Source organism: Lissotriton helveticus, chromosome 1_1, assembly GCF_964261635.1.
Source record: "Lissotriton helveticus chromosome 1_1, aLisHel1.1, whole genome shotgun sequence".
NCBI lineage: Eukaryota > Metazoa > Chordata > Amphibia > Caudata > Salamandridae > Lissotriton > Lissotriton helveticus.
In genome coordinates, this window is record NC_136057.1 from 410,483,071 (window position 1) to 410,499,258 (window position 16,188).

Consider the following 16,188-nt stretch of genomic DNA (forward strand, 5'->3'; position numbering starts at 1 on the left):
ACGACTTCGGCGCGAAGTCGGCGCTCCCGCTGCGCTCGTCCGCTGCGCTTCCGCCATTGTGGCATTAAATACACCGGGAGAGATAACCACTACACCGCTAACCTGCCAATTGGGGAGCAGGGCGGAAGTGAGGATGAAGGGCGGAAGTTAGAGTGCGCTCGTGTGGCCACCGCCGCTGCTAACGGCACAAGCCGTGGCGGATCGGTGCCAGGAGCGAAGGTAAGGAGGTGGCAATCAATTACACACGTTGCGCCAGAAGCGGCGATCAAATAACAAATGTTGCGCCAGAGCGGCGATCAGAAGAGGTGCGAATGCGTTATTAAAATCAACACAATGCAAAGTAAAGCAAAGCGCTGAAAAGCGCTCACTCCAACATAAAATAGTGCTTTTAAAAGTTATTACAATAACAGGTAACACACGAAGCCTCAGCAGCCTCTCGTACCAGCAGTTAGCACCGAGCAAACATAAATGCAGGATTTAAATACTGCCTTCTATTCCAACCACTACACCGCTAACCTGCCAATTGGGGAGCAGGGCGGAAGTGAGGATGAAGGGCGGAAGTTAGAGTGCGCTCGTGTGGCCACCGCCGCTGCTAACGGCACAAGCCGTGGCGGATCGGTGCCAGGAGCGAAGGTAAGGAGGTGGCAGTCAATTACACACGTTGCGCCAGAAGCGGCGATCAAATAACAAACGTTGCGCCAGAGCGGCGATCAGAAGAGGTGCGAATGCGTTATTAAAATCAACACAATGCAAAGTAAAGCAAAGCGCTGAAAAGCGCTCACTCCAACATAAAATAGTGCTTTTAAAAGTTATTACAATAACAGGTAACACACGAAGCCTCAGCAGCCTCTCGTACCAGCAGTTCTTCTGTAATCTTACTCCAAGTATCAAGCCACAGTATAGTATGCAACCCAACATTCGTTGCCATATAGTGAGCTGGTGTACCCTCTGGCGGTGCCTCTTCCCCGTAATAAGATTCCCTTCTTTTTCTCTTAAAGATCGCTCTCAAACATTTGAAACACTTCATGTTCAAAATCTACAAAATTTCTGTTTTCTCCGCGTTCGTTTACTTCCTGATGACAATCCACCAATCCCAGCGCAGTTCTCGCTAACCGGCCTATCGCAGCGCGGCTTCACACCGACCGGCCTATCACAGCGCGGCTCTCGCTGACGTCACACCAACCGGCCTATCACAGCGCGGCTTCACACCAACCGGCCTATCACAGCGCGGCTCTCGCTGACGTCACTCCAACCGGCCTATCACAGCGCGGCTTCACACCAACCGCCTATCACAGCGCGGCTCTCGCTGACGTCACTCGTCTCCCCTTCGCAGCAGTTCCCCTCCTTTCTCAGCTCGTCTCCCGGTCATGCATGCGTCCCATTCATACTCTGAAAAATGATTACTTCCGACCAAGCGATCACTTTCCTTGACTGTACGCCCACAGTCTAACTGTAATCGTCACCTTAACTGACGAAATGTCTTTCCGTGTACGTCCAGACAATCGCCTTAACTGATAGGTTACTTACACATGGTAACTTTCGACCTGCGTCCGTTACCCACACACTCACTCTTGCGTTCCCCCTATCTCGGTCCTGCGGGCGATCAATGGTACCTCATGACCCCCTTTACTCTGGTCGACAACTACTCTGGATGTTCGATACACCCGAACCACTTAAGCTCTTCTCCGAACTTAAGATTTTCACCCAGGTTGCGCGCGCTCACAACCCTCTCTCATTCACACTACAGTCATTCAACTCCGCATGACATTACAATAGAGATACAACACAAAACACCGCAATCTGTCAACGCATGACCCTTGTTATACTCACTCTCGTCCGACCCTGCTGCTTTTCTCTCGCACCGTCAGCGCCTTCTTCGGCAGGCGATTCTTCCGCTGCTCATCTCTCGATCTCTAGGGACCTTGGGGTAATCTTAACCTAGTCTAGATCACCTTCCTCTAGAAGGTAACCATCCGTCTCTGCTACCAACTGTTACGGCGGGATTTCTGATCTATTGCTATAGGTCTAGATCCCAACTCAGGTCGACTGAACCGTTGATACCTGTCATAGAGTAAAAGGCAATCCACTACTAGGTCAATCAGTTAAGGACTTACACCACTCTAAAGAACCACTTGCTACGAATAAGTTTTAAAAGTTTATTATAAAGCCAAAGTTAACTGGAGATACAAACATCTCAAAATAAGGTTCAAAAGATATACTGGTATCAATACAAACATACATTTTCTAAATGCTCTTAGTCGGCAGAAGAATATCACCAAAACCAATTAAAAAATCATCAGAGTTGCAAGAATAGACACAAGCTGTAGCTTGTGAGTCATTTACAGAAAGGAAGAAAAATCCAGATTAGACTGTCCCTACACTAGACTAAGTGACATCCCTACTTAGTAAAATCTTAACCTAAAAGAAAAGGTGTCAGCCGTGGTGACTTCCAAAGAAGATCACTCACTTCCCTTAGTCTTCGTTGTGAATCGGTGTCTCGCAGTTATCCTATCTGCCTACCCATCCGCTCTCTTAGGTTCCTCAGACCATCTGCCCTAACTCCACCCAGGGGTGCTGTCCCTAATACAAAAATCACATTTAAAATAGAAACGCCCTTTAGAGACGCCCCTCACGTGGTGTCGGTTCTGGCATTTTCCATGCTGATACTCCTCTGGGCCCATCGTTAGCGTTGACCTTGCTTCTCAGGCTCTTCTCCGGCAGGACGGTACCCCCCAGGAAATTCCTGAAGCCTCGTCCAGGCCTGTGCCTGACTCCCTGAACAAAACTCTATTCATCACTCTCTTGATTGGAACCTCCTCGTACCTGCAAACAGACACTTGTACAGTGGGCCCCAAATTCCGGCCTCCACCGTATCTTCTAAGTCGTAAACCTTCGAGCAGGCTCCGCAATTTATGCTTAACATGACATTTCTCTAACTAACACATGCAGATCAAAAGAAATGACCTTATCTATTCAGGCCTATTAGAATTACATGAAACGGGCCTGTGCACTCTGTAAACCTTTAATTTCTTAGTCTCAACAGTATTCTAACTTATTACACACAATGGTTATATAAAACACTTCTATAAAACATATATTTCAGTTCTATGATCAATAATACTTTGAATTACAACAACATTAAAATCCATATCATGTGAGAATGTAACAACCCCTTTCATTCTCTGTGAACTGCCATGTGGCCTACACATTTCTACGTTTAGCAGCATTACATTCTCCTCTACCACAGCCACATAACATGGGATTTCAACATCATTCTAACATCTCTACACACTTCTGCATTAGCTTTTCACACTGATATATGCATTCTATTTTAATTAAACACTCTTATCTATTTTCACTCTATAAATTCGACACTCTTATGTGATCTTTACTAAACTGATGCAATGTGCTTGTAAATATGGTGCACTTCTATTTTTTTCTCGATTTGCGCTCTCTCACTGATATGCCCCAAGAGTGTTTTGTCTATCTCAGCTCTTCCATGGAAAGGTACGTGACCGGTGTGGTTAAAAAACACTGCCAGAGAGTCTTTCCCAGAGTTTATTAAATTTCCACAATAGTTCTCTCTTACACCTTATTTCTAGTATTTCAGAACTATCAGTTTTGTAACAAAGAAGAGTTTCCTATACATGTGATATCATCACACCTGGGATTTTCCACTATCGTCCCTCTGTCCTCTGGGTGGATTTTGTAATGGTGCAGCAATATCAGACCTGTGAGTTTCTGCATCCCCAGTATTGGGATTTCCAGGTGTGGCATTACTGCAAAGGCTCCATTTAGGGTGAAAGAGGGAAACTGAAATTAGGCGAGGTGAGTAGAGTTGCATTATTATTGTACTTAACCTCTCTGTGGAGGATTAGGAGCATGCATATTTAGCAGGACACCAATAAGGTAACTCAAAATGTTAAAATAAGTTTTCTATTGCACAATATAGCAGACATGCCCACCATTTCAAGAAGTGCTGGGGCACAAAACATTTTCAAGGAGGGAGCAAAGGGTAGCAACCTTGCCCTTAAATTAACTGGATTACAACAAGACCACTGACCTAATCAATCTATCATACTATTGAGTGAGAGAAAATACGAAAGAAGGCAGGAGAGTGCTGGGTAAGAAGAACAAAATAGATGGATAATACCTTGCCAGTGCAATTGAGAGCGGAACCATCCAAATTGATTTTTTGGAACAGACTCAAAACCTGTCTGTTTAGTTCACCTTAGATTAGTTTAGGGTGAGCCTGTGTTCTCCAATATACTCTGCTCCAGTCATGGTAGGTCAGGCCTTAGTGTGGGGACCCACCGTATGGTGTTAGTAACCATGTGCTATGGAAGACGCTTTATTATTATTATTATTATTATTATAATGAGGATGGCCTGACATCAGGTACCGTTGAAGAAGGTGAGACAACTTTGCATATTTTCTTCGTAAAGTGTGAAACTGTGTTTTGTTTGTAAAGTTCAACAAAATGGAGCCATATGTGGTAGCAGGAAAATGTTTCTGCTGTCATCCAGGGACCCGAGCAGACACCAACTACCACACATCATCCATGCCACCACTTTCCTTTTCCATATCACAACAATTGGCACGACTGTAGGTCAAGCCCACTGGACGTACAGCGCATTTTATTATTTTATTATTTTGGATAAAGTTTTTGATACTGTGCTGCTAGAAGAGTTACAAAGAACGTCAGTACAAGGGCTGACAGAGAAGATGAGGACTTTCAGGACACCTGCAAGTGACAGCTAGACACACTTGTAATTCGCGTTATTGCCACCATAGGCCATTTAAAAGATATATTCATTTTCAGTCTCCAGTGACTGGATACATGTACAGAGAAGCAGTATAACATTGCGGGATATAAGATATATACATTTATAATGAGTAGCAGTTGTGGAAATGAAGATACGAATGTGGTTAGCACATGGAGACATTGTATTCACTTGAACCTTTGTGTGGTAATAAGAATAAGAATTCAATGTATTGTGTCTAATAGTGTTGCAACTAAACTGACAGGTTTTATACATTTGAGGTCAGCAGCAGTTGAACATTAGGGCAACAGTGGGAAGTCTATATCATCAGCAGTGTAATGTTATTGGCAAGAACAAAGGGAGCAATGCAAGGACAGGTTTAGTACATGATCATTTAGTTTGGCTTCGAAGACGTACATTTCATATCGTTGATGGGCTTCATATGTGAAACAATCTATTTTATAAATGGAGAAGTTTATGCAGTGTAAGTATATCTCTCTCTCCCTCCCTCTCTCTCGCTCGATATAGATACATATAGATACATACATACATATATATAGATACACACATATATATATATGTCGCCAGTAGGTAGTTATAGTTAGGATTGGCTACCATAGGAAATCCGCAACATTCTATTGGGAATAACTTTGGCGCCGGTGGAGGAATTTGTGTGTAATTTTCCAAAATTTTGGCTAGCTCCGCTGCGCTCCTTCCCTGAAAGTTTCGGGGGGATTCGTGAAGTGGGGGCTGAGAAAAAAGGGGGTCCCAAAACGTGTTTTTCCCATGTTAATTTCCATTGGACGGTCTGACAAGTCTACAGCCCGAACCGCTGAACGGAATTACGCCAAACTTGGCAAAATTGTAGGGACTGGTACGCAGAAGTGCCTTTGCTATATTTGCTGAAAATTGCTCGAGTGTTTTTTTTGAAAATTAACTTAAAAAACACATATATATCTATAGGCGCGCTCCGAGCGCTCACCGGTACGCATACCGGGGAGCGCACCCGGCGCGCTACGGGAGTGTGCGAGCAGAAAGCTGATTGGTTGTCGGGTGTCTGTCAACATTCTAAACAGTCCGGAGAGTCCGCCTTCTTGTGTCTCGGTAGAATTGAGACAAAAGAGCTGAAAAAAAAAGGGGGAAATAATTAAAATGGGGCAGAGTAGACACCCCCTGACCCCCTAGGTTTTCTTAAGGGCAAAAAAACTTTTTTTTTTTTTAATTTTCACGGGGTAAGCGCTGGGTGCACTCCCAGGTGCGCGCTCCGGTACGCGCCCCGTGAGCGTACCACGGGGAAAAACAGTGTAAAAAAATAGAGTAAAAAAATAATGTACAGTGTTTAGAGGTAAGTGTTAGCTCTGAAAAGAGCTGTTGTGTTAAGTGGGTGTTTTTTGTACCTACAAGTAGGTACCAATGCAGAGTCTTATATTCAAGAGGAAAACTCTATTCCCCTCATCTGTAAAATGCACACCATCTCTCCTATAGATGTCTTGCATGTTGTAACACAAGTTGTAGTGGTAAATGGAACCCATACCATAGTCTCTGAGGTATGCAGAAACAGTTTCATTTACATGTTTCCTTGCTTTTGGTTGGACCAGTTCCCTTTTTGCCTTTGGCATATATTAGAAAATACCAAGGCAGTTTTTGGAAAAAGTGACATCAATTGCCCAAAGATGTCCTTTAAAAGCATTTCCAGACCTACCCCAGTCAAAGTGCCTAAGTCATTTCCACCACAGTGTACAATTATAAGGTCAGGGTGTGGTAAATGCATAAAGGATTTTACCAATGGTATCAATTGGTGACTCCTCAATCCTCTCTGTCCAATCCATACAATGTCCACATTTGGTAAATCAAGATTGTAAATACCTCTGTTAGCTGCGTAGTTTTGACTCCAGTGGACATAGCTATGAACCACAAACCAGACTTTTGTCATTTTGAAGGTAGATGTGCTTCTAGTCAGATGAGTTGTGGAAATGAAATGGCAGTTTGATTATGAAAAAAAGTGGTTGTGAATCAGTGCAGTTGAATAACCAGAAATGATTGGAGCTTTGTTAAAAATCTCCACTGAAAATTAGGGTGCATGCTTTTTTTTTGTAAGAATGGTTGAGAAAAAGTCATTTAAAGAAACATTGCATTTCATTAGCTAGTAGATTGAGAGGTCAAACAGCCTTGAAGGATTGTTTTGCAACATAGTATGATGAACTTGTGAACTGTGTGTTGGTTTAAGAGGGAGTTACCATGGTTACAGGGTAAATGGGCATTGGGGGGATGGGTGAATGTTATGTGAGTTTCAAAGTCTTGAAATGTACAACCAATTAAAATGTGCATTGAATCCAAGCATAAAAAACAATTGATAAAGTATTTCAATTTATGCCATTTAAAAGAAGCTTTAAACATCTACCTTATAAACACACAGCAGGTGTAAGACTGACGCAGGCCCTTTCACATGGGGCTTGCGCCATGTGAAAGGATGCAACCTTTAGCATGGGTGGAGCAGTGAATGTATGGAGAGGGATAGGAATAGCAGATAGAAAACCATATGAAATGGTATGGGAGATGCATAAAGTATTTCAGTAATGGTATCAATTGAGATGGAATATAAGATAAAGAGGGGCATATTTACAAGACTCTTGCGCAATGTTTGACATGGGTGCAAGTAGAAAATGCATGCAGAATAATAAAATTGGCACCCTGAGAAGAATATGAAATGCTGTGGGAGATGTTAAAGCTTTTTTTTAATGGCATAAATTGAGATAGAATATACAAAAAAAGAGAGGCATATTTACAAGCTGCGTGCGCAATCTTTGACATAGCTGTGTGTTTATAAGATAGACTTCCTTATAAATTGTTTTTTATGCTTGGATTCAATGCTGGTTTAGAAATTGTGTAATGGTTTCATTGGACTTGTAAATATGCTCCTTTTTTGAAGCGCCTTGTGCAACCTTTAGCATGGGTGGAAGCAGTGAATGTATGGAGAGGGATAGGAAAAGCAGATAGAAAACCATATGAAATGGTGTGGGAGATGCATAAAGTATTTCAGTAATGGTATCAATTGAGATGGAATATAAGATAAAGAGGGGCATATTTACAAGACTCTTGCGCAATGTTTGACATGGGTGCAAGTAGAAAATGCATGCAGAATAATAAAATTGGCACCCAGAGAAGAATATGAAATGCTGTGATAGCTGTTATTTTGTCGCAACGGCGTCCTAAAAGAGACGCAGTGAAATCTCATAGATTTTACTGCATCACTTCTACGACCCTTCCGTGCGTCAATATGCCCCCTTTGCATACATTATACCTGGCGCAGGTATAATATGGCGCAGGGGTTTACAAAGTGACACATCTACCTAGATGCGTCACTTTGTAAATATGACTCAACAAGGCCCTTTTTTTACACCACTGGTGCGTCACAAAAAGTGACGCACCGGCGGCGTAAAAGTGACGCATGGCCTCATAAATGAGGCCCTCAGTCTTCTACTCTCATTTTTTCTTTCACTTTCTGTCTTTTTACTCCCTTACTCACCTTGTCTCACACTCACTTGCCTTTATCCAGTCTGTATCTCCACTCTTTCCTAAACATCACTGCTCTTTTCTTACCCTTCCACATCCCCGTTCCTTTACTACATTTTCTTCACTTATCCTCATTCCGCATGTTCACTCTCCTCCTCACTCACCTCCCACACTCACCTTCTTTCAGTCCCCCTACTTCACTTCCCTTCCCTTCCCCTCTCCTCCCTTTCTTTGCTTTCTCACTCATTTTCCTCTCCTCTCTCACTGCACTCCACTTCAGTTACTCTTTTTCATTTTTTAAAGAATACAGCTCTTTTTTGAGAATTGGAGGTAGTTCTAAAAAGAACTTTTTTTTTTCTTCTTTTTTCTTTTTTTTCAACAAAAACAAAAACAGGGAATGGCAAACTGCTCAACAGGAGCAAATAAAAAATCAAAATTAGGGCTGGGGACGGCAGCGGTGGTTCTCTAATGCTCGAGCAATGTTCAAAATACTTTGTTCCCCGTAACAAATTAGGGCATCACAATGTTTGCATTTGATGGATGCCTCATTAAAAATAGGTTGAATATTGGGGATCAGCTGCTCTGGTCGCCCCCTCACCAATGTAGTTGCACCTCCAGTTGAAGTAGAGGCACCATCCCTTGGAGCCTCTCGTGCCAGAGCCCTGACACTCTCCCGGGCATAGTTCTGTGGGTGCCTCCTCTGGACGTGCCGAATCATGGTGGAATTTCCAAATGAATATTTTCTGGTAGGGTCACCCCGTGACAGGACAGTGTGACAAATTACTTTTTTTTATCATCTGGAATGGAAAAAAACCTTCCATATGAAGTGTTCTTTTACCCTAGGCTGAGGAGCCTCTTCTTCTATGAACCCATCTGAGTCCACACTGCTACTGGAGGGTCTTGCAGCAGCCATGATAATCCAAAAAAGATTAAGCAGGAAAAAGACAGGTCTTGCAGTCACAAAAGTGAAAGAAGAAGTGAAGGAAATGGGTGGGGATTTCATTGTTTGGAAAAAAAAATGTTAGCAACCAATGAAAAGTGTTATTTTAAGGTCACATGACTTGACGCGTTTACGCTGCACGCACCGGAGCGCATCCGGGGGCGCTTACGCGGCGCGAACGTAGGCGCTTCCGGGGGCGCGTACGCGGCGCGCCTGAGTGACGTTTTGGTAGCTTTACGGAAATGCTAAATCATTTTCATTCGGAAAATTAAAAATACTGCTTTAATAAGTATGGTTCTGTATGTCTTGCATTCTTTTTTTTTTTTTTTTTTTTTTAAAACCTTTATTCGGAGAAATAAGGAGATACATGCGCAGGCCCACAACCATCATGGCCGGCCGCAAAGACAGTCAATTAAAAACAGGAGAAATGCAAACCAATCGGCAAATAGGATATGTTAAAGTACATCAGACGCGGTAGTGGGGACTGTAACAAAGGATATGAGGTTTTCATTTTTAAATTTTGAAGAAGAGTAGGGGCTGCAGCAACAAGGACATAGCACCTCACAGAAAGACCAGAAGAGACAAGGGGGACATACCCCATTGGCAAGCGGAGGCAGGCAATGACTGTCGCAACTAAATAATCAAGGCAACCATGGCGGTAATACTAAACAACAGGCCATAATACAATAAACAACATCCCTAAATAAAACCCCAGAAATCCCACCCCAAAGAAGTGAGAAACAGGGGCTTGTGGAGACGCCCGAAAAGGAAATAAGGTGCAAGACCAAGAGACAGCCAACCCCACTAAAGAGGGAGAACCCTCCCAAAGCTAGAAAAGAGCGATAGGGACCACAGAACAAAACAAACTAAAATAACAAACCCCCCCCCACACCCGCCACCCTGCACCCCTGTAATGGCTACGGCCTAACCCATTAACAGCGTGCCTGTCGCCCCGGAACTGCCCCAAAGAAGGGAAAAAGTACAAAAAGTACAAGAAGTGGAGGAGGAGAGAAATAAACAACAAAGGTGGTAAGGATCAGCAGAGGAGGAGGACAATCAACAGATATATTCCCGGCCGCCCGCTCCCGGACCCCGCAACCGATATGATACCAACGGTCGATTCAGTCAATGTCCCGCTCATCCCACACAGTCACAGCAATGCAAGGAATAGTGATCCAAAAAACGGCCTCAACCTTGCCCCCTGCGATCAAGTTGGTCGATGGAGTCCAACAGTCCGCCCGGCGCCGTGGATGAGAGAGGCGCCCGGGACGGCCAACACAGAATGGGGGGTCGTCCACATAAGTCCACGAAAACCACTGTTGCGAGTCCGAGAGTGATACAAAAAGGATCAAGGCAGTGCAACAATCCATCGGAAGCAGCAGGCCAGAGCGACAACAACAGTTCCAGGAAGGGACGAAAAGTCACACAACCAGAACACAAAGGAGATGGCAAACATGGCGCCCGGGGACGATACACCAACCAATGCATGAAACCACGAACTCCAGACCTCTTCCGAACCACTGCAATCAGCACCTCAGCAGGATCAGAACCGGGAGCCGCCAACACCTCCATAGGCACCTCGGCAAGGAGTTCACTGCGATCTGGTGTAGAGTGTGGCGCAGTGTGCAGCACTTGGGGGCAACCACGGCCCACAGGAGAAATAGCATCAAGCCGGCTCTCCAGATCTCGGGCGTTGACATGAAGAGCAACTCTTACAGCCCCCAGAGCGAACAAGACTGCACAGATCCCCAGCGGTGTCTCAGGAAGAGAGGATGCAGCAGTGTCCTCTACTCCAGGCTCACGGACGTGTGGCCGCTCCGGAAGCCGGTCGCCATTGTCACTCGCCACCCACAGACCACTCCGCCGATGTTCCGCCAAGTACAACTGGGCCAGAGACAAGGGGGCAACTGATGGCATCGCAGTACCGGCTGATGCGCTTTCAACAAGCGTCTGGACCCCCAAGCGCGCTCCGAGGATTCCACCGCAGGTGCTGAAGTGCGGTGCATAAAATGGCTTCCGTTACAGGCAGGAGTAACAAAGAAACTGTTCAGACCACTTCCAAGCCGGGCAATGATACAGAGTATTTCCAGCAGGCACAATGTATCCAGGCGTGCAAAATCGCTGGGCGGATTGAAGCGCTGCGCCGACGAGCACAACGCGACAGCCTCTCACCAGCCGATCGGCTCCTCCTCCTCCGCGATGGCCGCTGCTGTTGTGGCCGCACCCGGCCGACCCCCACAGACAAAGACCCAGTCCCACTGCCGCGTAGGGCCGGGAAAGGAGCGAGGACGGTTCACCACCGAAATTGCCCGGAATGAGCAGGGAGACACGCCGTTATGTTCAGGATCGTTTCCCCATTCCACTCGCTGGGTGTAAAAGCAGGATAAAAGACAGGATGATGGGGGAAAGCGCGAGGGTCGGCGGAGCCGAGAATCTAGGCGGCCATCAAGGTTGCAGGCTAGGCTCCTCCTCATGTCTTGCATTCTTATTTAGTTTTCATACATATTTTTTTTTACGAACGCAGAATTAGCGCTCTCGCTGCGCTCTCGGGAGAGCTTACCGGTGCGCGCACCCTGAGCGCTCCAAGACAAAATGATACAGGTAAGCTTACCGGTGCGCGCACCCAGAACGCACCAGGAAAAAATGTTAAAAAAAATATATACATTGAACAAATATTTTTTTTTTTAAATATAATTAATTGTTGTAAAAAACAGCTAATAAAAAAACAAAAAAAAACGTAGGTTACAAAGTCGATATACAAAGGAATTAGCTTTTAAAAAAACTATGAAATTCACTGAAAAAAACATAGGTTTCACAAACGTTATAGTTAGGAATTAGCATTTAAAAAACCTTTGAAATTCACTGAAAAAAACATAGGTTTAACACTCATTTTAGTTAGGAATTAGCATTTAAAAAACCTTTGAAATTCATTGAAAAAACCATAGGTTTCACACTAGTTATATTTAGCTGGACATTTTACTCATACAAAACCATTGAAATTCCCACGTTATAGTTAGTTGGACTCACTATAACTCGCGCGCCCGCAATCCACTGCTGATGATGTCACATATTACATCATTCATTACATGGTCAGTGACATCACTGATGACGTCACTGATGACATCTCTAATGACATCACAGATGACATCACTGATGACATCTCAAATGACATCACTGATGACATCACTGATGACATCATCCAGTGAATGTGTGTTTCTGAAAAGTAAAAATATGTTTTATATATTGAAGAATGAGTGTATGTATGAATGTTGGGATGAAGGATTTAGTAGGTGCGTGACTGACTGTATGAGTGAGTGATTAAATGTGTCTTATTGAATGCATTGGTTAGTAACTAAACTGTCTGAATGTGTGCATCAGTATGTCTGTTGTTGTGTAAGCTGCTGCATGCGTTGATCAGTAGATATATGAGTGGTTATATGGGTTATTGATTGGTTGCCCAAATATTTGTTTGTGAGGGTGAGTGTGTGTGTGGGTGGCTGGGAGGTGTGTGACTCTGTGCATATATGTGTGAGAAGTTGATTCACTTGGTATATGGGTTCAAGAGTGCATGTGGAAAGTGCTGTATGGGTGGTTGACTGTGTGCATGGGTGTGTTGGTGAGTGAATGGCTATCTCAGTGCTCCATGTCCAAGTAAGTACATATGTAAAACACAGTGCTTGTGAGAGTTGGCATATATAATTGACTATACATGAGAGCCTGTGATTGCGTAAGTGACTGTATGGATCAATGTGTACTTGTATCAGTGATTGTAAAAGAGAGTAATTATGTGTTAGTTTATGTTTGATTAAGTAAGGTTTAGTGAGTAAAACTGTGTAGTTAAGAAAATGGGAGTGTGATTGATTCTTTGCATAACTGACTAGGTGTGTGAGTAACTCTGTGGAAGAGTGTCAGCGTGTGAGCGTCTATATAGGTGAATGAGTGGATATGATAGTGTTCTATTGATGAGTGACTGTATGTATGAGTGATTGTATGGGTGAATGAGTGGATGTGTGTGTAGACCTAGAAATCAGTGAGTGCGTATGTAGTTACTGGTATTGGTGTTTCAATAATTTCAGGAATGGTAGGTTGTATTTGACACTGGGTGTATCAAAGGTTAGATTAGAGTGTAAGGAGGTGCATCGTATTATCACATGGATGATGTCACCAGTGATGTCATCAGTGATGTCATTTGAGATGTCATCAGTGATGTAATCAGTGATGTCATTTGAGATGTCATCAGTGATGTCATCAGTGATGTCACTGACCATGTCATGTAAGATGTAATATGTGACATCATCAGCAGTGGATTGCGGGCGCGCGAGTTATAGTGAGTCCAACTAACTATAACGAGGGAATTTCAATGGTTTTGTATGAGTAAAATGTCCAGCTAACTATAACTGGTGTGAAACCTATGGTTTTTTCAATGAATATTACCTACTGGCGGTCGCCAGTAGGTATATATAGTTAGGATTTTTTCTCTATGGGATTTTTGAAAATTCTATGTCTAATAACTTTGGAGATTGTGGACGGAATTGGCTGAAATTTTCAGGAAAATGCCACATTTTGTTTCTGAGCAGCCCTTGAAAATTTGGGGGGGGTTTGTCAAGGGGGGGCCGAGAAAAAAGGGGGGTCCCAAAACGTGTTTTTAACATTGAGTTTTCCATAGGGCGGTTGGCCTCACTTTTAGCCCGAACGGCTGAATGGATTTGCACGAAACTTGGCAAAATTGTAGGGACTGGTAGCCCGATGTGCCTTTTGTAGATCTCAATATATGTGCTACAGTGGATTTTGAGAAATTAACGTTTAAAAAAAGATATATATCTGTAACAGCGGACCGGGCAGCGCTCCAGGACGCGTACTTTTCGCGCAACGGAGCTTTGTGAAGCGAAGCTGATTGGTTCTCCGGCGTCTGTCAACATTCCAAACAGTCCGTAGCAGCCGCCATCTTGTCTCTCGGTAGGATCGAGAGACAAGAGGAGGCCAAAGCGAAGGGGCAAATGACCATAAGGGGGAATAGTAGATCCTCGCTGACCCCCTAGGTTTGATGTGGAGGTTTTAAAAGGGCCCCGCGGGGCAAAAAAAAAAATAATAATAATAATCGAACGGCTGAATGGATTTGCACGAAACTTGGTAAAATATTAGGGACTGGTAGCCCGATGTGCCTTTGCTAGGTCTCAATATATGTGCTCTAGTGGATTTTGAGAAATTAACGTTCAAAAAAAGATATATATCTGTAACAGCGCTCCGCTTCGCGTAACGGAGGTTTGCGAAGCTGATTGGTCATTCTGTCACTGGGCTATAGTTGGGCTACATCTGGCTGATATTTGGGCTACATTTGTTTTTTTTGTCTCTGGCGGCCATATTTGGGCTACATTGGGCTACATTGGGCTTCATTGGGCTTCATTGGGCTACATTGGGCTACATTTGGGCTCCAACATATATATAGGCCAATGTAGCCCAATATATATTTTTCAAAGTTAATTTTCGTAAAAACCACTGGAGCATATATCTTGAGACATAGCAAAGGCACATCGGGCTACCAGTCCCTACAATTTTGCCAAGTTTTGTGGAAATCCATTCAGCCGTTCGAGCTAAAAGTGAGTCCAACCGCCCTATGGAAATGAAGGAAATGAATGGGTAATTTGTAATTAGCAAATAGCTAATCGCAAACTAGGAATGGTAAAGAATCGCTATTTATTCCTTAAAGTTCGCTATTTAGGAAATGCAAAAAACTTGGATGATACATATGGCGGTTCATCTCGAACAAGATAAGAAGCATAGGGATAGATTTATGATGACTGGCGCATCACCAGGGATGTGTTAGTCATTCTGTGCCGCTGTTCCGTCACCTATGGTGTGCTGCATTTACAATGCGGCGCATCATGGGGCAAAAACAGCACAGATGCGTGATGTAACTGTGCCGTAAAGGTGGCGCATTGCTGGAGTTGTATCGCAAGTGTGATGAAGCTCCAGGAAGGGTCGGGGGTGCCCCTGTCGCAGGGTTTCTGTTCTCACACAGAACTGTGGACAGAGGATTGGAACCTCGGCGAATTAGGGTGCCCCAAAACTCACCTTAGTACTCAAAAACCCCTTAGCAAGCTAGGTACAGTGTCACATTGGATATAACAAACTCTCAATGTTTAGACAATCCAGAATATGAACTTATAGTACCTCAGGATACGTGGAACTCATGAACAGTCGGTCGTTATATATTTCTTAGAAACCAGAACATGGAGTTAAGAAGAACACATGTGTATTTGAAATGTTTATTTACTAATGCCGTCTTCTCAGGCGTAGTATCTTAGATAATACAAGTACACATATTATCAGTAGCAAAATTACCAGCATAGTTACTAGTACATAAAAAGCGAATGGTGACAGTATGTTAACATGCTGTAAATGAATAAGAGTTATCAACACTTATAAGCAGCCACGGGCCGTGGAGGGAGTTACGGTGGGGCAGGGAGGCGGGGAGGGGGAGGGGCAGGGTGGAGAGGGCTCCACCCTGCCCCTCCCCCTCCCCGCCTCCCTGCCCCATCGTAACTCCCTCCACGGCCCGCGGCTGCTTATATCTCACCCTCCCTAATACACATATTATATTATTTGCTAAGAAGGTCTCTTTGTGTTGGTTTAGGGCGTGCCCATACTTTAGTGTCTTAGATTTGAAGGAATCACATCAGCATACACCAGCTCTCTCTTCATGTGAACCGCATCAAGTGTTGTGTATGTGTGTTCGGCAAAGCAATATAAAACCCGCCTCATGCCCAGATTTGGCAGAAGCTGCACTTATGTTATGAGTATGAAGTCGTGGAGATCAGACCTCATAACAATTCTGTATCGTGTTGTTCTTGAAACTTCAGCACTCGCTGTACAGATATAGTTTAACAAGTAAAGCAGATAGTAGAGCAATAACATATTATTCTCATGTAAATCACGATGAACTATTAGGTTGAAAGCTAAAGCAACAACTAA